Below are 22,807 nucleotides of genomic sequence, written 5' to 3' on the forward strand. Positions count from 1 at the left end.
TCAAACTTGATATTTTTTGTTGGTATTCAGAAACTGGCCCAGCTGTTTCTCCAGCTGCCTGGTAATTTGACAGAAACAAAATCAGTGAATCAGTTCAGATTTTGAAAAGGACAAAGCATGTCTTTTTGTCTTCATAAGACACCTACATTTAAATTACAATGCAAAAGTAACCAGGCACTGTGTGAGCAAATTTACATAATTGGTGTCAGGGGTCTAACACTGAAGCAAACGGGGGCTAAAAATTGATGGGACTGATAGAGCTGATTATTCTATCCATCTTAGCATCTTTTCAAGCCCTTTTATAATGGAGACATTAAATTACTGTGCATATCTCCTTCATGTCTAGCTATATTATTAGGGCTTAATTAGGTTAAAGAAAGAAAATACAACCATACGGTTTTGCATGTTTGGACTTTGCCTTTTTGTTTAGAACATACATAGTAAAACGTGTGTCCATTGCTGCAAAGATTTCATGCCGTTCAGCATTTCTTTTTGACCCATTTGCTCACAAAGCCTGCCACATCTGTTGTACTAAACCGCCAGTTTACCCACCAGAAAACTAATGTGGATAGATCAAGCAAAATTTTAAAACATCTGCAGTAAATGTGGCCTATGTCCTTCATAGATGTTCTGTGTGGAGAAAAACACTATCTTAATCAGAGATAATTGTTTGCAAGGAGTAGACACCCAAACTAACCTCTTCAAGCACAAGGGAGTGATGCTTATTGAAAAGATACCGGAGTATCTTTTGGAGCCAAAGCTGCAGGACAGCCAGGTCTTGATGTGGGACCTGACATGGAACGTGAACGTTGGGCAATAAAGGTGTTCTCTTCATCTCTTCTAGGCTCAATAACATCTCCTTTTTCTCTGAAGATTGGCTTTCTTTGCTTCAGAATCCCCCTGGTAGAAAATGGCAGTCCAGCCCCAGCTCTGCATCACCTACTAGCTCCAGTGCCCAAGACAAGCTAAACCAAAGACGCTGCATCCCTATTCCCAATATCCAGGAGAGAGGATGTGATTAACTCAGCTTAGGTCCGGCGTCTTCCTCTGGTCCAATCAACTGTGACCAGGAAGCCGCATCACATGGATACGGGGCTGCTCTTCCCCTTTAGCAAGTGGAGCCAGAAGGCATTCTAAAAGGATACACTACAACACATTGTTGCCATTCTTTGGAGTTAGATGATGATGAACTACAGATGTGTTAGCATTTAAACCTTCTTAGATCCACACTTTATCTATCCCAGCATATCAAACCCACCTTTGTCTCTACTGATAACCTTAAACACTTGAATTTCTCATGTTTGCATCCTGCCAAATTCACCAACAAAGTGTTAACAGCTAGTTGTGAACATTTGTCAACTTATACATTTGACCCTCTCTCCTTCTCAAGGAGGATTTCCTAGAAAATTTCATTTACATGCTTCAAGAAATTTCACAAGCAATGCCTGCAAATACCTCCGCCCTTGCCCCCAAGCTAGGTGATCAGTGACCTAATACAATACACCAGGAAAGCCGACCTACACCTTTTAGTTAGACCCTCCAAACAAATGAAACCAATGTAAATGCATCTGCTGTGAAATTATATAAAAGGAAAATATAAAGTGATAACCTTGTTAATTAACACATTGTAATTTTGACTTTCCAGCTGGAAATGCAGTCACTTCATTAAAATATAGCCATATCATTGTCAATTTCAAGTGACATTTTGGGAAAGAATAAATGATGATCCATCTAACGACTGAATTCAGCCATGATATTCCTGTCCAATGCCCTTTAGCCCAGACCAAAGCCCCTTTCTAGTCTAATGAAAAAGTGCTAATGTTCTCAGTTTTTAAATTTTCAATTTTCACAATCTATGTGAAAGTCTCTCTCTGGCACCTAGAGCTTCTTTGCATATGGAGGATAAATAAGTTCCTATGCTGAATAGCTTTTAAAACTCACTTAGTAAGAACTTAGAATTTTAGGAGCTGAAGATAGAGATGATTTTCAAATTGCATCTGTGCAGAAAATGCTGACTATAGGTACTAGTCCAGGAATAACTACAGCCATTTTTTTCTTCTTATATTTTCCAAATGAGTCATAAAGGACCCTCTGCATTCAAATAGGGTGTCATGAAATGGGAAAGATAAAATACAGAAATTGGACACTGCTGTCTCTTCTTAATGAATCCACCTTTTGGTTACCTAGTGTGAGGCTAGAATAGCCCATCTAAAATAAGAGTGAGTCGGACTCAACGCCAGCCATTTCCAGTGCACTGTTGTGAAGCACCTTTCCCTAGGGGAAACACTGCAGTGTCGTCTTTGAGAATGTCTGGCCCAGGGATTCTGAACCCTGTCTGCAAATTAGAATTTCCTGGAGGCCTTTTTGTTTGTTTGTTTGTTTGTTTGTTTGTTTTTATTAGTTCATGTCTTTTATTAAGCCATACACAATTACTTGTCTTCTGGTTTGTTGAAGCAATAGGTGGGACAACATTTGCCACAATAATGTCTGTCAAAGTGGCTGGCCATAAAAACTCCAGCACCACATTCATCTGAAGGGCACTCCCAACGAAGGCAACTACTTTTGCCGTTCTCATCCACTTTGTAGTATTTCAGGACAGCCAGCTTAACTTTCTCTTATGCTTATTCTTCTTGGGAGTGGTGTAAGACTTCTTCCTTTTCTTAGCACCACCACGAAGTCTCAACACAAGATAAAGAGTGGACTCCTTTTGAATGTTGTAGTCAAACAAAGTATGTCCATCTCCCAGTTGCTTGCCAGCAAAGATTAGTCTTTGCTGATCAGGAGGAATTCCTTCCTTATCCTGGATCTTGGTTTTTACATTTTCTATTGTATCCGAGGGTTCAACCTCGAGAGTGATGGTCTTCCCCGTGAGGGTTTTCAAGAAAATCTGCATCTTGGCAGTGACTCCACTGCAGATGGTGGATCTGAAAGAGAGAGAAACATCAACTTCTTGTTCCAGTTATTTATGCATTCATTGGTTGATTATTGTATGTGCCCTGACCAGGGATTAAACCTACAGCATTGGCATATTGGGATGATACAGGACAGTATAATATTTCCAAGCCTCATAAAGGAAATGGTCAAGATTTCCCATGCCAAACCATGATGATTGGACACATTGCCAAATTCTCTAATCTACCATGACATTTGGATACAGTGTACAAAAAAAAAAAAAAAAAAAAAAACACAAAAAACAAGTGTAACTTCACAGTTGTAATCAAGCACAGCATTTAGAAACTAGAGGCCCAGTGCACGAAATTCGTGCACTGGATGGGGGGGGGGGTTTCCCTCAGCCCAGCCTGCACCCTCTCTAATCTGGGACCCCTCGGGGGATATCCCTCTTACAATCTGGGACGGCTGGCTCCCAACTGCTCACCTGCCTGCCTGCCTGCCTGCCTGATTGACCCTAACCACTTCTGCCTGCCAGCGTGATCAACCCCTAACTACTCCCCTTCCAGCCTGATCAATGCCTAACTGCCCTCCCCTGACATCCTGGTCGCCCCCAACTGCTCTCCCCTGCAGGCCTGCTCGCCCCCAACTGCCCTCCCCTGCAGGCCTGGTCGCCCACAACTGCCCTCCCCTGCAGGCCTGGTTCCCCCCAACTGCCCTCCCCTGCTGGCCTGGTTGCCCCTAACTGCCCTCTCCTGCCAGTCATCTCGTGGCAGCCATCTTGTGACCACTTGGGGGTGGCCATCTTGTGACCACATGGGGTGGCCATCTTGTGCAAGGGTGTGATGGTCAATTTGCATATCACCTCTTTATGATAAGGATTAGAGGCCCGGGGCATGAAATTCATGCAGGAGTACTGTCCCTAGGCCTAGCCTGCGATCAGGGCCATCCCCCCCCCACTGCCACTCACCCTGGTTCCCAGTTTGCCATCGGGCGATTGGAGCCTAATGGCCAGGAGGGGAGGGACCAAGAGGTCGGCCGGTCCTGCCCTCTTGTGGCCCTGCCCCTGCCACAGGTCGCCCTCTGTGTGTGGGGTGACAGGCAGGGCGGGGGCCTTTTCCTGGTGCTGCCCACATCCCCTGCCACCCACCCCTGGTTCCCCGTTTGCCATCGGGTGATGGGAAAGGGACTGAGAGGTGGTCAGTGCACCTCATAGTGACTGGTCGAGCAGTCGTTCTGGTTGTTCTGCCATTATGGTCACTGGGCTTTTATTATATAGGACAGCTAGGAGGCCCTAAAGGAAATAATGCTTAGGGAAAGTAAGGAATTTAACTTTTGACATTATGACTCAAAGTTAATATGATGCCTCTCTTGTTTCTTGTTGCAATTAAGTGCAGCAACTCCCATTGATTAGTTACCAAACTATTTTTGGTGTAAAAGCTTGGAAGGTTTTAGAAAGCCTTTGGTTCCAAAAACATAAAAATTGGGTTCTTGCTCTATGTTCTATTTTGGAGAATAAACCCTTTATTCCAAGGGATCCCAAGCAGATCACTTTAAGTCTGTGGTTATTAGAGCTTTATCTTAAAAATTCCATTACGTGCTTCCCACATACCTCTGTCTCTTTGGTTTGTCTGAATTCACCTTGAGGACAGAGCTTCCCGCTTAGTGATATGGCACTCCCATAATCCTCTCCTCTCATAGTCTATCCATTGTCCCTTCCCCCATCCCTGTTGGAACAATGTCAAGGCCTTGAGATGAAAAGAGTTTTTCTTCCTAGGATTATATTATTTTACGACTCTCTTCAGTTCTGTCCCCTCCTAAGTCATGGAGAAGCCTATACTTGTATGGCACAGAGAAAAATTATTCTCTCAAGATCCCAGCGATGCCTGGTTGACGTGGCTCAGTGGTTGAATGTCAACCTATGAAACGGGAGGTCATGGTTCAATTCCCGGAATGCACATGCAGGGGTTGCAGGCTTGATCCCCAGTGTGGGTTGTGTAAGAGGCAGCCTATCAATGATTCTCTCTCATCATTAATGTTTCTATCTCTCTCTCCCTCTCCCTTCCTCTCTGAAATCAAATATATTAAAATATATATATTTTTAAAAGATCACAAAGATGTTACCAATAATAAACTTTTTATTCTTGTAGATACATGATCACAGAGAAAGTCCAAAAGTTATTTTTCCTCACTCATATGTCTCTAGAATTTAATGATGAAAACTGTAGCATCTGTGCTGTTTATCACCTGTTCCTAGCTGGAAATCTATAAGGTGGGGGAAGCCCAAACATGATCTTCCCAACTCTTTTTGCAGAAGGGCAGTATTAAAATATCAGGCCTATTTCTAGTAGCCCAGAGACTCCTGGAAGTCCCTGACTGGGTCCTACAGTCTGAGACCAGTTTGTTGCAAAGGGAAAATTTTTGTGCATGACAGAATTGGATGCACATTTTCACAAAACTGGATAATACCTTTGCCGAGATAGGTGACTGATAGCTTTCTAGGCAGCATCTACTGTAGCCCTGTGCTTTCACTGGATGTCTCAGTCCCTGATCTCTTCCTACTGTTTCTCCTCACAGATACAGCTCTGTACAGTACAGCTCTTTGCTCACTTCTGGTTTTCCTCATGAAACAGTAATCTGGCTTTGACCTGACATTGCAGTACCAGGGACTGATTCTGTCACTGGGAAGACTTGAATTTCATAGTCCACCCTGACAATCAGGGAAGCAATTGGCCTTGGGGAAATTGTTCAAGAATAAGCAATACTGCTACCTTGTGGAAGACAATGGTTATACTCTGTGGCAGAAATTATTTTTTAAGTAATCTTTGAAACAGGATTGTAATGGGGCGGGAGATTTCCTTTTCACTTTGTATTTTTGTACATTGTTTGAATTGTCATTTTCACAAATGAATCTTAATTTTCAATAAGTTTAGTCCTTTAACAAGTAAGTTAAATTTCAAAGAGTAAAAAAAATATTTAGAAATAAGCCAGTCAATGAAAGAAAAATACCACATGATCTCACTCATTTCTGGATAATAAAGAACATTATAAACTGATGAACAAAAAGATAGATACAGAGACAGTAAAGCATCAAACGTACTGTCAAATTACAGGGGGAAGGTTAGGGAGAGGTGGGGGAGATAAGAGATCAACCGAAGGACTTGTATGCTTGCGTATAAGCATAACCAATGGACGCAAAACTCTGGGGGGTGAGGGCAAGTACGGGAGTGGGGTGGGGGGGACAATGGTAAAATATGTACACATATAATACCTTAATAAAAAATTTAAAAAATATTTAGGCTACTTTATTTGATTTTCTACTTTTAAATTTTTATTAATTTTTAGAGATAAAGGGAGAGAGAGAGAGAAACAATGATTGGTTGCCTCCCGTACTCGCTCTGACTGGGGACCCAAACCACAACCTAGGCATGTGCCCTGACCAGGAATTGTACCTGCAACCTTTTGGGGTACGCACGATGCTCCAACCAACTGAGACACCCAGCCAAGGCTAGGCTATTTTAAAATATCCTATTGTTTATATCATTTAAAGGTTGTCCTGTCTCAACCTCTAACTAGCTGTGTACTAGTAAACTTAATAATTTGAATCTGTTTCCACATTAGTAAAATTGGGAGTTGGATTTAATGACATAGATTTAATTATTGCTGTATTACTTTTGCATTAAAATTTCCCCAACCTTCCTTTACCAGATACAGCCATTAATGTGTATGTAACCCACATAACAGAAAAATGGAAAATTTTAGTATTGAAAGCTAAATCAAGGTGGTCATTCTAACCCAGTGGTTCTTAACCCAAGCTGCACACTGGAATCCATTTAGGATGCTGTAAACATTCCAATACCTGGGCCCCACTCCAGACACGATCATTGTATTAGAATCTCTGAGTGTGGAATCTCGGCAGTAGGCATCTTTTAAAGGCTTCTCAAATGTGCAGCTGAGATTGAGAACTATTGCCTGACCTAGAAAACATCTCCTTTACAGAGTTTACAATTCTACTACCAAATTACTGTAGCTTGGGTTAATGACTATCCTCTTTTCAAATGTAAATATATCCATAAAAATTAAATGAACCAAATTTGTTAATTCAAATTAGCTTACTACTAGTAGTTTCTTGCTAACCTCTAGCCCCGTGAAGAGTTTTATCATTTAAATAGGATTAGGGGGGAAAGATAACTCATTTCCAAGTGTATCATGAAACACTTTGGGAGAGGTTAGGTCTGCATGGGCTGCAGAAAGGGAAGCAGTGAGCAACTAGAAATCATCATGAAAACACTGCAAATGTGAATATGGAAGAGGATGAACCAGGGAGTAGCAGAGGAATGGAAAGGAGTGGAAGGTGAACCAAAGACTAACTAGTTGCAATGACTTAAAATTTTGTCTAGGTCAAAAAAAAAATTTTTTTTTTTTTTGTCTAGGTCAAAGAGTATAAAATTTTAGCTATGAGATGAATACATTTGGGGGATCTAGTGTACAGCATGATGATTATATTGAACAATACTATATTATGTACTTGGAAGTTGTGAAGAGAGTAGGTCTTAAATATTCTCACCCCAAAAAAGGAATGGTAGTTTTGAGAGGATGACACTGTTAGCTAAACCTTTGGTGATAATAATTTTGCAATATATAAATGTATCAACTCAACAGGTTGTACACCTTAAACTTACACAATGTTATATATCAATTTTATCTCAATAAAGGTGGAAAATATTTTTGCTAAAAATTTCCCTTAATCCAGTCCATAATGTAATCCTTGCTAATATCAAATCTTTCAGGTTGAGTAGAGAAGGAGACTAGCTGCACAGAGAATCTTAGTATGATTTCTATATATTATTTCATTAATTAAATATTTCATGTACTGTACTTACAGTAGTCCTTTATCAGTGGGGGATACATTCCAAGACACCCAGTGGATGGCTGAAACCTGGAATAGTACTGAACTCTATGTTTTTTTCATATACACACATACACTTTACAGCTTCTCTTCAGCATACCAGAGTTTCCAACATCACTACTCTTGAACTTTGGGGCCATTACTAAGTAAAACTAGTGGCCCAATGCACAAAATTCATGGACATTAAAAGGGGATTAATTAGAGGACATATTTTAATATTGCTATTTGCCCTTTCTCCATAATAGAAGTGTCAGAGTTGAAAGAAAATTAGTAAAATGTATATGAAAATCTCCCTCCTGTCAGAGTCTGGGGCGCACCATGGAACCCAGAGTCAAGTCTCCACCCACCTGCGGCATCTCAAAATCACGCAAGACCCAGATGCAGCCGGCCCTACCCCCATTGAGCGAGATCCAGACCAGGCTGGCCCCACCCTTGTCAAGCCCAGCCGGGTGCGGCGGCGGCAGGGGGGGGGGGGCGGGGGCACAGCCTCAGGTCCTCCGGCACACCCTCAGGTCCCCGGCCCGTCACCAGAGCAGGCAGCGCGGCCTGAGGTCCCCCGGCCTGGGACTGGGGGAGCAGCCTGAGGTCCCCTGGCCCAGCACTGGGGCGGAGGGCACACCTTGAGGTGTGTGAGACATAATGTCATGTGGAGCTTGAGATATACGTAGAAAGAAAATTTATGACAGTAGTCCAAAAGATAGGGGAGGAATAAGTAGAGTTTATATTTTTTAGAGTCATAGCATTGTCTGTGAAGTTACAAAAGTAATAATGTGTATTAGATAGTATAAGTCAAGAATGTATGTTATAAACTGAAAAAAACACTTAAGGAAGAGTAGAAGGATGTTTAATAACCTTTTTTATTAATCCAATAGAAGGCAAGAAATGAGAAAAAAGAAACAAAACAAATTATTGTATGGTAGAAGTAAATGCAAATTTATTGGTCCCTATATTATGTATAAATGGTCTAGATATTAAAATTTAACACAAAGTTTATAATACTGCTTTAAAAATAAAGCCCAACTATATTCTGCTTACAACAGATATACCATCAATATGAAGACACAGAAAAGTCAAAAGAAAAAGACAGGAAAAAAATATTCTATGAATATCCTATTCAAATGAAACCCAGTATTGCTCTAATACCAGATAAAATAGACAAAGTATAGAAGAAATATTTTAAAGAGAGCTACTTTTTAATTGTTAGAGAGTAATTTCAACAGAGGGAGAAAATAAATCTGAATTTATATATACATGTAAATAACATATCTTTAAAACAGATAAAGCAAAAACTGACAAATGTGGGGAATTTTGAAAAATCTGTACTAATTTTGGGGGTTTTAACATAACTGTCCCCAAACTTATAATACAAGTAGAGAAAAATCAATAAAGATATAAACAACCTGATTAATGAACTTAACATAATTGATATGTCTAATAAATACTGTTTATTCTTTTCCATTATTTTTTCTTTTGATGTTTCAAGCTGGAAAATTTTACTGATATGTCTTCTCTGTTCTGTATGTTGAATCCATATTTTCTCGAATGTGTTAATAATGGTTATTTTAAAAATCTATGTCTGAAAAGTAAAATATCTAAATTTTTAAAAAAGGTCTGGTACAAGATTACCCAATATCACACCTGGACTAACCTCACAAAGGGTTGAAAGCATACGCTGTTGTTTTTATGCAGTGAGCTCAGGGAGAGATTTTATTTGCATATTTGGAAGCAATAGCTAGTAAAGCAGGAGCCAGCTAATGAGAAAGTATGCGCTTCCTTCCTTGAAGCTGAAAGGAATGTCATTTCCACCAATACTTAACAAGTAATACAGGGAGGTTTCCCATAAAATGAGGTGGGCAGTAGTTTCAGCTACAGCGTTTTCTTCCGGATACAGAATCTTCAGGAAGGAATGGTTTGCTCTGGACTATAATTGGAACCTAGACTCACAGACCTGAGGAGGTCACCTGGAGAAGAATTCTCCATTGCTTGAAAGCCTTCCTGACACTTCCTTGTAGTGCCTTGGAGTTTACACATGATGAATCAATCAATTTCCTTCAGTTCAAAGAACATTTATTAACTATACTGGAAACAACACTGTACACAACCTTGTAGGGAATGAAGAGATCTAAGAACCTAAGTCACCATTGGTCTCTTGCTTGCCTTATTACAAAACCAAACAAACAAAACCAATCCTGGCCCCACCACACACATATAAAAATGAGTCTTCCCACATCTACTCTTGTGTTTCCAATCTGTTCTTCATACTGCAGTTGTTGTGCACTTTAAAAATCATAATTCTGACCTCCTCATTCCCCTTATTAAACCTCCAGCGACTTCCTACTGCCCCCAGGATGAAATCATACATTCTTAGTACTGCATGATTCAGCCCCTGCCTGCTTCAGTAGTTTCACGTTATGTCACATGCTCCCTCATTCATTCAATCCCCACAACTGTGACTTTTTTTTAGGACTTAGAACACATCATTATTTCTGGTCTTAGATTTCTTAAACACTCTTTATCAATTCCCTTCCCACTTTCACCTTGCTACTTACTACCGTTTAGAATTCAGTTTAAACATTACTTCTTCCAGAAAGCATTCCCTAATTCCCCAGACTAAATTATGTCCCCCTGTTAAATACTCCTGTTAAAACCCACATTTGTCCATCATTATATTCAACACACTTGTAATTATTTATGTGTTAATGCCTGGCTTTTCTGATAGACTAGAAGCTTCTTGGGGGCATTTAAGACAGTGGCTAGCTCCATTCATTACTGAGTGAATAAAACTAATAAAATTAATGAAAACCACTACTACCAGAAGCTCACAGTCTAGTAGAGGAAACACACACACATCACTCTTCTCTTTAATAGAAGATAAAGCAAGTGTGGTAGTGATGCAACATGCAATGAAAGTAATGGGAAAATAAGGGAGGGAAACATTAACTCTCGATAAGATGTAAAATAGCACTGCTTGAGCTGGGCCATAAAGAATGGGAAGAACTCCAATGGGAAGAATAATGGAAAAGGATTCCACAAGGAAGGAGTAGTATAAGCAAAGTAATTGAGAAAAGAGACTACAGGTAGACTTGGGCAAAGGCAAGATTGAGGTATAGACTGTTTGGAAGGGTGTGGTTCAAGACAGAGCTGGAAATGTAGGCTGGCATTATCAAACTGCATATCAGACTGAGGAAATTGTATGTTATTCTGCAGGCAATAGGATTAGATCTGGCTTTAAAAAGAAAATTCTGTATAGAATGAAATAAAACAGAAGAAAGAAGAGGAAGAGAGAGATCATGTAGGGACTGTGTAGAGGAGGCAATCTATTTACAGATCCCAGCCTCTCCACACTCTAAATATATCTGCAAAAATTTTAAACACACAAGTGATTAAAAAAAAAGAAGTCTGACCTGCTGCACAAAGCATTTCCAGAAGAATGCAGATTATCCTATGGATGCTGCAGATGCTTATTCCAGGAGAAAAAAATCCAATCCGCTAAATTTATGCTGATTGCTGCAAGTTCCAGTTTAAATGGTTTTCTTTTTTTAAAAGGTTTTTATTAGTTTTCTTCATCTTTACTGACATATAATTGACAAATAAAATTACAAGAGCCCGGCTGGTGTGGCTCATTGGCTGAGTGTCAACCTATGAACCAGGAGGTCATGGTTCAATTCTGGGTCAGGGCACATGCCCAGGTTTCGGGCTCAATCCCCAGCAGGGGGCATGCAGGAGGCAGCCAACCAGTGATTCTCATCATTGATGTTTCTATCTCTCTCTCCCTCTCCCTTCCTCTCTGAAATCAATAAAAACTTAGTTTTTAAAAATTTGGAAGAAATTTAAGGTGTGCATCGTGATGATTAGATATATGTATGCATTGTGGAAGAATTTCACCCACCTAGTTAGTTAACACATCCATCATTTCACATATTTATCTCTCTCTCTCTTTCTCAAACATCTAAGTTCTACTCTCTTAGCAAATTTCAATTCTACAATACAGTGTTATCATCTATAGCAGGGCTGGGGAATATCTGGCCCACAGGCCATATAAGGCCTGCAAAATCATTTGGTCTGGTCCTGCCAACACATTAGGGATGAGTTAATTAAATGTTTGACCAAATATAGCAGGCTAATTTTTAAGCTGATAATTTTACATGGCCCATGAATGATGTTATAAATATCCAAATGGCTCTTGGCAGAAAAAAGGTTCCCCACCCTGATCTATAATTACCATGTTATACATTAGATCCTCAGACCTTATTCATCTTATAACCAAGTCTATACCCTTTTACCAACCTCGCTCTATCTTCCCCACCCTGCTGCCCCTGGCAACCACTTTTCTACTAACTGTTTTTATGAGTTTGACTTTTTTCTTTAAAGATTCACATATAAGTGATACCAAAGAGTATTTGAAACAGACTTTTGTCAGAGCTAAATAACACTATCTACAATAACTGGTACCTGTTATTTCATTTAAAGAGCAAAATGCCTCAATTATATAAAGAGGCTGATCTGGCTTTTGAGAATAAAAATAATAGTAGAGGGTAAAATTATTTAAAACTCTTCCCCAAGTTCAGGAAAATGAATAGTCATACACAGCCAGTATAACCACAACCTACCTAAAAAACCAGTTTGACAATTAGTTTCCTACAAGCAAGACAATTGATGTTTCCATTTTCTATGGCATTTACTTTATGCATGAATCAATAATACAAGCCTCACATGGCTTTGAAATTTTTTTGAAATACTTGTGCATGTCTTCCTATCCTAGGTCCTGTATAAAGTATTTGCAAGAAACTATAGAATTGTAGTGATACCTCCAAGGATGAATATTCACTCCATTTATATCAAAGGTATGTTTCACTGCTGTTTTTGTGTTTTTCTGAAGACAGAATAAGCTGTTGTTTCCATTCTGAATCATGTAATCATGATTAATTTTAAATGGCAATTACACTTAATATGTGTATTTCAAATAATGCCTATAATTAAAACATCAATAATATGAATGGTATAATCAAGGTCACACACGCATAGGCATTGATAACTACGATAAGACTATGGCTTGGCTGAGAACGATTTTACGACATGCTACCCTGATTTCCGAGATGTTAAAATGTGGGAGAAAGGATATGCATCATAGAGTCAATGAAATAGGTTGATGTTATGTACAGAGAATATCCTACTTGGATGCAGGTTTCAAATGTCAAAGATTTGTACCCTAGTTTGGGGGTGAGGGGGGGAGGCATGATGCACCATATTCAACTGACCTAATAAGAAAATATATTGGCTCTCAAAACTGGAAGGCTAGAGCGATGGGGGAGAAGTTTTCAGGGTTTCTTAATCCAGTGGGAAAATTATGTGACCAAGAACTCAGGTTTTTCACATCTATTTGGTTTGCCTTGCTTTTTTCTTTTCTTTAAATATATTTTTATTGATTTCAGAGAGGAACAGAGAGGGAGAGAGAGATAGAAACTTCAATGATGAGAGAAAATCATTGATCGGCTGCCTCCTATAGGACCCCCACTGGGGGTGGAGCCCACAATCTGGGCATATTCCATGACAGGAATCGAACCACGACCTCTGGGTTTATAGATCTATGATCAACCATTGAGCCACGCCAGCCAGGTTGCTCTGCCTCTCTTAATATTAGCTTCATTCTGATAGTTGTCAATAGCTATTGAGGCTACATTCTACTTCTTAACATCCAGCCAGATCAGTGAACTTCCTTTTCCAGAAACTTCCAACAAACCTCCTCTATGACTTGTTAGTGTGAACTGGTTCACGTGCCTCTTCTTAAACCAATTACATAACAAAGAGGAGGATTATCTTGTTGGTTTAGATTAATCAAGTCTCAAGAACTATAAAATTGGATCTATTTTTCCTGAGGTGAACTTTTTTTTTTTTTGGTAAATCCTTACCCAAGGCTATTTTTCCATTGATTTTTAGAAAGAGTGGAAGGAAGTGGGAGAGACACACAGAGAGAAACATCTACATGAGAGAGACACATTCATTGGTTACCCACCCCCACTGGGACGGGGAATCAAGCCTGCAACTGAGGTACATGCTCTTGACTGGAATCAAACCCAAGACCCTTCAGTCTGCAGGCTGATGTTCTATCCATTGAGCCAAACCGGCTAGGTCTGAACTCTTCGTCAAAATCAGAGTTCTGGTATTTAGATAAAATGTAGTAATTATTTCTCTCTGGCCCCAAACCTTCTTGAATACTTTTGTATCTCTGCTAGTCCCTAGCATGTGACACACTAGTAGTGATTTCTTTAAGGCCAAGGATTGTGCCTTGCTTAGATTTTCTATTCTCCTTAATTTCTTGCATGTAACTGATACTTAATAAATACTTGCTATTATTTTAACCATAGTTATTATTGTTTATAATAGTGGTTGTGTTCTGTGCCAAAAGAATCTTGAAATGACCTATAGTTCCCTTTTTTTAAAGAACCTAGATGGATATATTCATCAAAGTTGTCTATTAAAAATTTACAAAAAGTTTCAGGGAACCCTATGTCTACATCAAAAGATTCCTTTTTGGAGAAACCAAGATGGTGGCATACGGTATACACCTGTACGTGCTGCTTCTCATAACCACACCAAAACTACAACTAAAAGACAAAATGATTATCATTCAGAACCACGGGAAAGCTGGCTGAGTAGAAGTTCTACAACTAGAAGGAAAGAAAAAAATGCATTGAGACTGAGTAGGAGGTGCAGAGGCGCGGAACAGCAGAGGTACACAGGCGCTCGAATTGGGTTGGCAACTGGGTGCGCTGTTTTTTTCAATCGGAAGGGAGATACAAGCTCCCGACTGCTCTGAACTCCAGTTTCCAGCAAGACTCTGGGAACCCAGACTCCTACAGGGAGAAACTGGACTGTCTGGCATCAGGTCAGAAAGTGAGGGTGGCTTTCTCGCAGAGGTGCTCCCAGGGATCATTGTTACTTAGTGGGAGCGCAGAACATAGGGATGCGGAAATGCAGAGATGGCTGTTTGCTCCGCCCTGGTGATTCCCTGAGAACCCGCCCCACCCAATTTACAACCCCACCCAAGCTGTGCACAGCGGCTTTTGCACATGAATGGCCTGTCCCTTCGTAGCCTAACCTAACGAACTGCAGCTGTGTCAGAGAGCTCCAAAACTTCCAAACCCCAAACAAAAAGGAGGAATCTGCAAATCTCCTGTAGCTCCTGCTGGGTGGCCTAAGGAAGTAGCTGACTTTGTACCTCCTTGGAGATCCAGGAGCCAGTGTACCTAGTGGTCAGTGTGAGACGATACCAGATTTCAACTCCTCACAACCATAAGTGACACACTCAAGAGGCAGACTCAGTGAGCACCAAAGCCCCACTGAAGCAAGTCCTGCCCCATAAGGGTGTCTCCAGTACAGCAGTTCTTCCATTATAGACACAGTGGGTCCTCACAGCCAATTGGTCTGGAGGTCAATTCCTCCCAGTGATACCAACAGCAATCAAGGCTTAACTACAACAAGACTGTACACACAAAGAGGTGCACCAAGAGTGTCCACTTCAGGTGACTGGGGAGGCTGAGCCACTGGGCCCTATAGGACACCTACCACACAAAGCCACTACATCAACACAGGGAAGCAGCCAAAGAAACATGTCACAAATGAAAGAAATGGAGGAAAGAAAACTACTAGATATAGAGTTCAAAACCACAGTTATAAGGTTACTCAAGAATCTTCTAGAAACCTCCAAGAAACTTAGTGAGATCTCTGAGCAACTTAATGAGATCTTCAAGGATCTTAATGAGAATGCCAAAAAAATGGAAAAGGAATAACTAGAAATTAAGCATACACTGTCTGAAATAAAGAATAATATACAGAAATTCAACAGTAAACTAGAGGATCCCAAGAATCAAATCAAAGATTTGAAATACAAGGAAGCAAAAAACACCAAACCGGAAAAGCAAAAAGCAAAAAGAATCCAAGAATATGAAGATAATGTAAGGAGCCTCTGGGACAACTTCAAGCATACCAACATCCAAATTATGGGGGTGTCAGAAGAAGAGAGAGAGCAAGATATTGAAAACCTACTTGAAGAAATAATGACAGAAAACTTCCCCTACGTGGTGTAAAAAATAGACCAGCAAGTCCAGGAAGCACAGAGAATGCCAATCAAAAGGAATCCAAAGAGGACCACACCAAGACACAACATAATTAAAATGCCAAGGGCAAAAGACAAAGAGAGAATCTTGAAAGCAGCAAGAGAAAACCAGTTAGTTACCTACAAGGGAGTACCCATACAACTGTCAGCTGATTTCTCAACAGAAACGATGCAGGCCAGAAGGGAGTGGCAAGAAATATTCAAAGTGATGAATAGCAAGAACCTACAACCAAGATTACTCTACCCAGCAAAGCTATCATTCAGAATTGAAGGTCAGATAAAGAGCTTCACAGACAAGAAAAAGCTAAAGGAGTTCATCACTACCAAACCAGGATTATATGAAATGCTGAAGGGTATTCGTTAAGAAGAGAAAGAAGAAAAAGGTAAAGATAAAAATTATGAACAACGAAGTGACAACAAATACATATATATCAACAAGTGAATCTAAAAAGCAAGTCAATAAAAAATCTGATGAACAGAATAAACTGGTGAATATAATAGAATCAGGGGCATAGAAAGGGACTGGACTGACAATTCTTGGGGGGTGGCGGGGAGGGGGCGTGAGAGGTGCAGGAAGAGATTGGACAAAAATCTTACACCTATGGATGAGGACAGTGGCTGGGAGTAAGGGCATGGGGTGGGGGTGGAGGGGAACAAGTGGAGGGGAGCCAAGGGGGGAAAAAAGAGGAACTTCTGTAATAATCTGAACAATAAAAATTTATTTTAAAAAATTCCTTTCTGTGGAACTCTGCTCCAAGGAAGACAAAAAGAGTAGATTCTATTTTTTAATTTTCTTTTTATTCTGATTCTATTACAATAGGAATAATTTCTTGTTCCAGACTATTCTGCTTTCCTTTCACTTGTTCCCCAAAGTCTGAAGACTAAATATAGACAAGATCTGTTTAGCTAGCTATTCCTTCTTTCCAAACTAGTCAGAGCTTTATGCCTTGGAGACTTTTCCCCCTACGATTTCCATTGCAAATGTCTCAAAGGCCCCGGAACCTGGCTCTACAGAGGCAGAGACTTTGGCTTTTTCCTGTATCACCAATTCTTAGTGAAGTGTCTGGCCCGAAGATGGTGTTTAATCATTTAAAAATAATGCAATAAATGACTGAGAAGAATGCCTTTAAGTAGAAATGATGTTACTATATAGTGAATTGTGGAATGCTTAATACTGTATTGCATTTTCTATCTAGAAAGTTCTATTAGAACTCTAAAGGAGAGGTGCTTGGAAAATGTACAGTTAAACATTTTATGATAATGGTTTCCCAACAGAAAATTTATAACTTCAAGGTGCAGATTTGGAAAAACCCCAAATCTTAATTTTGTATAATTCAGTTTTACATATGGTTTACAAGAGGATTTTAGAATTAAATTAAATTGCACAGAGAAGGCATTTTAGTGACTGATTATTGGATTAATTACATTGTCTTGTAAATCAAGTGGTAGGAGTGCAAGAGACAAGTAGATATTTTGTAAAAAAAGACTCTGGGCCCTGGCCGGTGTGGCTCGTTGGTTGGGCATCGTCCAGTGCACTAAAAGGTTGCAGATTCCATTCCTGTCAGGGCTGTGGGCTCCATCCCTGGTAGTGGGCATGCAGGAGGCAGTGGATAGATTCACTCTCACATCAATGTTTATCACTTTTTCTCCCTCTCCCTTCCTCTCTCTCTCTAAAAATTAGAGAGAGAGAGAGAGAGAGACTCAGGCATGTTGAACTGTAAGGCTTTGTAACCAAAAATGCCTTTGGTTACTTAATATCTTAAATATTAAGATATTAATATTAATATCTTAATATTAATATTATTAGTGCCCCAGAATCCCCAGGATTACTAGGGGATTAAGCACTTACATAATTAATAGCAAATAGAGGGGAAGGGTGTTGGAAAAGGACACTTGTCCCTTTCATTCAAGTTAAGGTAATTACTCAATAAAATTGAATTATCAATCTAGAAAAAAGCCTTGGTACTTAATCATATCCCCAAAGTGATTTCTGGACTCTGGGATCGAATGCTCTGTAGGTAGAATCTCATACAACCTCTTACATTCACAGGAGGAAAACATCTACTTCTACCGTATGCTTTGAAGGAAGTTGTTGAAATAGGGTGACTGACTCCTTTCAATTTTCTAGGACTCTCCCAATTTTAAAACTCTTATGTCCCAGGAAATCCCCCAGTTTCAGAAAAACGAAGACAGTCTTCTTACTTTGAAGACTCCTTTTTTTTTAGGGAAAGTAGAAGAGAGAGGAAAAGACAGACAAACATCGACGTGATGGATTGGTTGCCTCCTGCAGCAGCCCTGACCAGAGCTGGGGCCGGAGGAGGAGCCTGCAACCAAGGTTCTACATGCCCTTGACCAGACTCGAAGCCAGGACCCTTCAGTCCGCAGGCCAATGCTCTATCCACTGAGCCAAAGCAGCTAGGGCCTGAAGACTCCTTTAAAAAAAAAATAGAAAACTTATTTGGACCTACCCAGATTTCTTAATGCACTTTTTTACTTCCTATCTTCCCCCCATTGCTCTACTGAAACCCTAAAATGATTCTCCCTTGTACCTCTGCTGACTTGTTTTTCACTTCAGCTTGTTGTGGACTTACAAGCCAAGGTGTGAAGTTCATAGCTTAATATCTATTATATTTGTTAACCTTTAAATAGGTAGATGACCTCCATATATTTTATTTGGCTTTTCAGAGAAGATGACATAGGTGCAATAAAAGACCTTCTTTTATTAGTCTTGATCCTTTAAAAAGAGGGACCCTAGAATGAAAATGAAAACTAACAGAATTGTGCTTTACAAATTTTAAAATAAAAAGGTATGACAGTTTTTTATGACATAAGGATAACTCCTGTTTGGGATTCCTGCTCAGTTTTTTGTTTTTAAGTGATTCAATTTAAATTTTCTCCTAGTGTAGTATATCCCAAGAAGGGGCATGCAGGAAATAATTTTAGGTGATATGCAGGAATGACATTAACTAACTTGGGCAACAACAACAACAAAAAAAAATACTTTCCTTTTAATTCTCTTTTAGTAGCACTGATTTTGACAAGAAGAAAATCTCCTTTTACTAGTAATGCTAATATGTCTTAACACCTCTAACATCTACTAGTCTTCCTTTATAACAAAGAGTGAGTCAAGCCTTGAGTTCAAAGTTCAAAATATTTAGCTAGAATTTGATGAAAAGGTTTGTGTGTGTGTGTGTGTGTGTGTGTGTGTGTGTGTGTGTGTGGTATTTGTTTTCATTGTCACTTTCTACTTATTATAACAGAAACTGGTTTTTTTATTTTCAAGAGTGATATAAAGATATTTTTCTTTTTAGGTAAATGTATGTAAATAAAAATAATCAATTTAAAGGAAAAATATTTGGCAAAAACTGCCGAAACCGGTTTGGCTCAGTGGATAGAGCGACAGCCTGCGGACTGAAGGGTCCCAGGTTTGATTCCGGTCAAGGGCATGTACCTTGGTTGCGGGCATATCCCCAGTGGGGGGTGTGCAGGAGGCAGCTGATCGATGTTTCCCTCTCATCGATGTTTCTAGCTCTCTATCCCTCTCCCTTCCTCTCTGTAAAAAATCAATAAAAAATATATTAAAAAAATATTTGGCAAAAACCATGAAGGTGAGATGGGGATTACTGAAGCATAGGAGCCCTTGTCCACATAAGTTTCCATATACTCAAGGAGGGAGGAGGACAGGCTGGAGGAGGATGGCATTCAAAGCTCCCTCTGCCCCTACAGACAGACAGGCACCAGGCGGAACTGAATGAAACAGTGTAGCTCGCTGTGCCAAACCACAGAAGCTCGATTTCTTAACAGGATTTGACAGGAAAACACTTCAGAGTCTTTGTCCTTTTCTCATGTCACAATGTTCGTAGCTTCCAGCAACAATCACCAACTACACTTGCAGTTGAACCTACCAGATTCTTCTAAATACTAAGGTCTCAGCATAATCAGAACCTAAACTCGTTATACGGGAGAGCAGCCATGAGCTCTCCTTGATAATAGTGTTAAGAGGTTTGAAATGAACATCCTTGAGTTTACTTGTTGAGCTGGCACTTAGAAAGAAAAACTTCAAGTGGTGTTTTATTTCTGTAATTTTTAAATTCCTTTTTATAAAATATTTTCAGGCACCTCAGATTTAAAAAAGATGATAACATTTTACCTATTTATTGGTCAATATAAGATAGATAACTTAATCTGGCATTCAATCATATTATTTGAAAACATCATAGATATTATCTTGGGTCAAAATTTGAGAAAGCTATGTCTCCCAAAACACTGACCTCATTAGATTAGCTTCCATAATGTCTATCAAACAAGTATTTTTGAGCTTCTACTATGTACTCAGATCACTTAGATACTGAAAAACAAAGAATTATAGCACGGACTCTTACTAGATTTATGATACAACTAGGGAGGCTATATTAACTCACATAAAATAAGAAGACAGTAATAAATTGGACTAAACCCTTGCATGTTAAGTAGAATAATAAAGATTTTACGTGGGAGTTATATAAGTTTACAAGGGAGTTATCTGAAGAAGAAGGTTACAACAGTCCAAGAAAGTTTCATGATGGGATTCTGTTTTCTTTTTTAAAGATGGGTCAATTTTGAAGGGAAAAAAAGGGAAGAGAAAGGTGTTCATGATTAAAGCAAGATTTGGCATGATGTCAGAAGTAGCTATGGAGGAAAATGTGGAAGACTAGTGGTATCAGCTTGGGTGGAGAATAGAGTTTCAAGGGTTATTGATGGGAGAAAATACTAAGAAAAATACAGTGAAACCAAATTGTGGGAGACCTCAAAAAAATAGCTTCAGAGGATTAGCTTATTCCAAAAGCAGGAGAGAAACCATCTCTTAGAGTTGTTATGAGAATTAAATGAGATAATATTTGTGAATAACGAAAATATTTTAGCCCAGCCGGCACAGCTCAGTAGTTGAGTGTTGACCTATGAGCCAGGAGGTCATGGTTTGATTCCCGGTCCAGGCACATGCCTGGGTTGTGGGTTTGATCCCCAGTGTGGGGCATGCAGGAGGCAGCCAATTATTCTCTCTCATCATTGATGTTTCTATCTCTCTCTCCCTATCCTCTCCTCTTTAAAGTCAATACAAATATATTTCAAAAAGAAATGTTATTTTGAGAATATTTGTCTAGCAATTAGGCAAGATAGATTAAAATGAAAGAAGAAAATTCGGGATCCAGGTAGAAAATTATTTCAATTTTCTAGACATGAGTCAATGAGGGTCTGGATTAGGGTGATGTCATTGTAGATAAAGAAAAGAGGTAAATCTGAAATATTTTAAAATAAAAATCTAGTAAATTATATTTTGATTTATTCATTATTTATTGAGCAAGTGTTATGTGGTAGACACTGAGCCAGTCACATGCAAAGCTGATAGAACTCAGTGAGATTTTGTCCATGAGCAATTCATGAGATGTATAAAAGATTTACAAACTAGGAGATCAGAAATAAAGATGGTGTCTTAACAAACAAAGTCAGGGGAATTGACTCTACAAAGAGGAGAAAGAAGTTGTAGGAATTGCAAGTAAGGAATGAATTCAAGGGATATGCAAGTGGAGATGTACTTAGGGCAGATTGATCTAGAGCATAAAAATAATGATAGTTAATACTTACATAGAAGTTACTATGTAATAGGCACTATTCTAAGCATATTACATGACCCTATTTAATCATCCAATAATCCAATGAAGTACGTTATGTTATTATCCTCATTTTACAAGTAAGGAAATTAGGTGACATGCTAGTAAGTGGTAGGGTCAAAATCTGAGCACAGATCTTCTGACACCAGAATCCATGCTTTTAGCCTACATGCTATCATGTCTTTTGTTAATCCTCACCGGAGGATTTTTTTTTCCATTGATTTTTTAGAGAGAGTGGAAGGGAGGGGAGAGAATGGTTGCTGCCCCACACAGGCCCATCAGGGCCAGGGATCGAACCTGCAACCAGGTACATGCCCTTGACTGGAATCAAACCGGGACCCTTCTGTCTGAGGGCCAATGCTCTATCCACTGAGCCAATCGAGCTAGGCTATCATGCCTTTTGAATTAAGCACAGGTCAAAGGTAAAGTCTTAGAATTTGGAAGGAGTATGTATAAAGGAATAGGAGGACATAAAAATGAGCTAAAGAATGAGTATAAAGCCAAGCCGAGGACACAACTTTAGGGACACACACAACTGGAGACAAAAAGAGGAAGAAATGCTGTAAAAGCAAATAGAGTGGTGGAGCATCCAAAGACACTAAAAGATTCATCAATCAGAGAATGTGGTCAACAGAATAAATGCTGCTGAGAGGAGAATATGAGCTAAATAAAACTGACTGAAAAAAGAATATCGGCTATCTTATAGAAAGCAGACTCAGGGATAAAGTCAAAACTCAAGCAGTTTCTAAGAGAATGGAAGAGGAGGAAGTAGGGGCACTGAGTATGGTCTTCACATTTTAGGAGATTGACAGCGAAGAGAGAGAGGAAGGACATGAGCTAACAGTGTCAGCAAGGTCAGTTTTCTCTCCTGCCCTAGGGACTTGCTATAGAAAGATACTCCACTCCTTCCAACCTTGTCCTCATTCTATAAGGACAAGCTCAGTACTGAGCTACCACAAGTTGGTTGACACCAAGTTCCTTACCCATAAGGTGCAGTCCTCTTAGTCTCCAGAAACTGGAAATAGGGATTTTTAAAGATACTCCAGAGAAGTCCTTCCTTTGATTCTAATTCAAATGGAAATTATGTATCAGTAAGTGACAAACAGCACCTCACTCTGAGTTCTTGGGATCTCTTTAAGGGCAAGTCTGTCCTGTACTACTCAATCTAGTCCTTCTTTACTTGCTGTTTCAAGTTGTAGCTTATTATTAGATACTAGAGGCCCAGTGCACCACACTCGTGTACGG

The 22,807-nt window shown here is 39.5% G+C and overlaps 1 pseudogene across 1 annotated transcript; it reads right to left on the minus strand.

Annotated features, from left to right (window-relative positions):
* Nucleotides 1-2,403: 2,403 nt before the first annotated feature.
* Nucleotides 2,404-2,919, minus strand: LOC307097841 (ubiquitin-ribosomal protein eS31 fusion protein-like; annotated as a pseudogene). Its single transcript has one exon. The product of its transcript is annotated as a ubiquitin-ribosomal protein eS31 fusion protein-like (transcript).
* Between the last annotated feature and the right edge of the window lie 19,888 nt (nucleotides 2,920-22,807).

This window comes from Cnephaeus nilssonii, assembly GCF_951640355.1.
Source record: "Cnephaeus nilssonii genome assembly, chromosome: 4".
Classification (NCBI taxonomy): Eukaryota; Metazoa; Chordata; class Mammalia; order Chiroptera; family Vespertilionidae; genus Cnephaeus; species Cnephaeus nilssonii.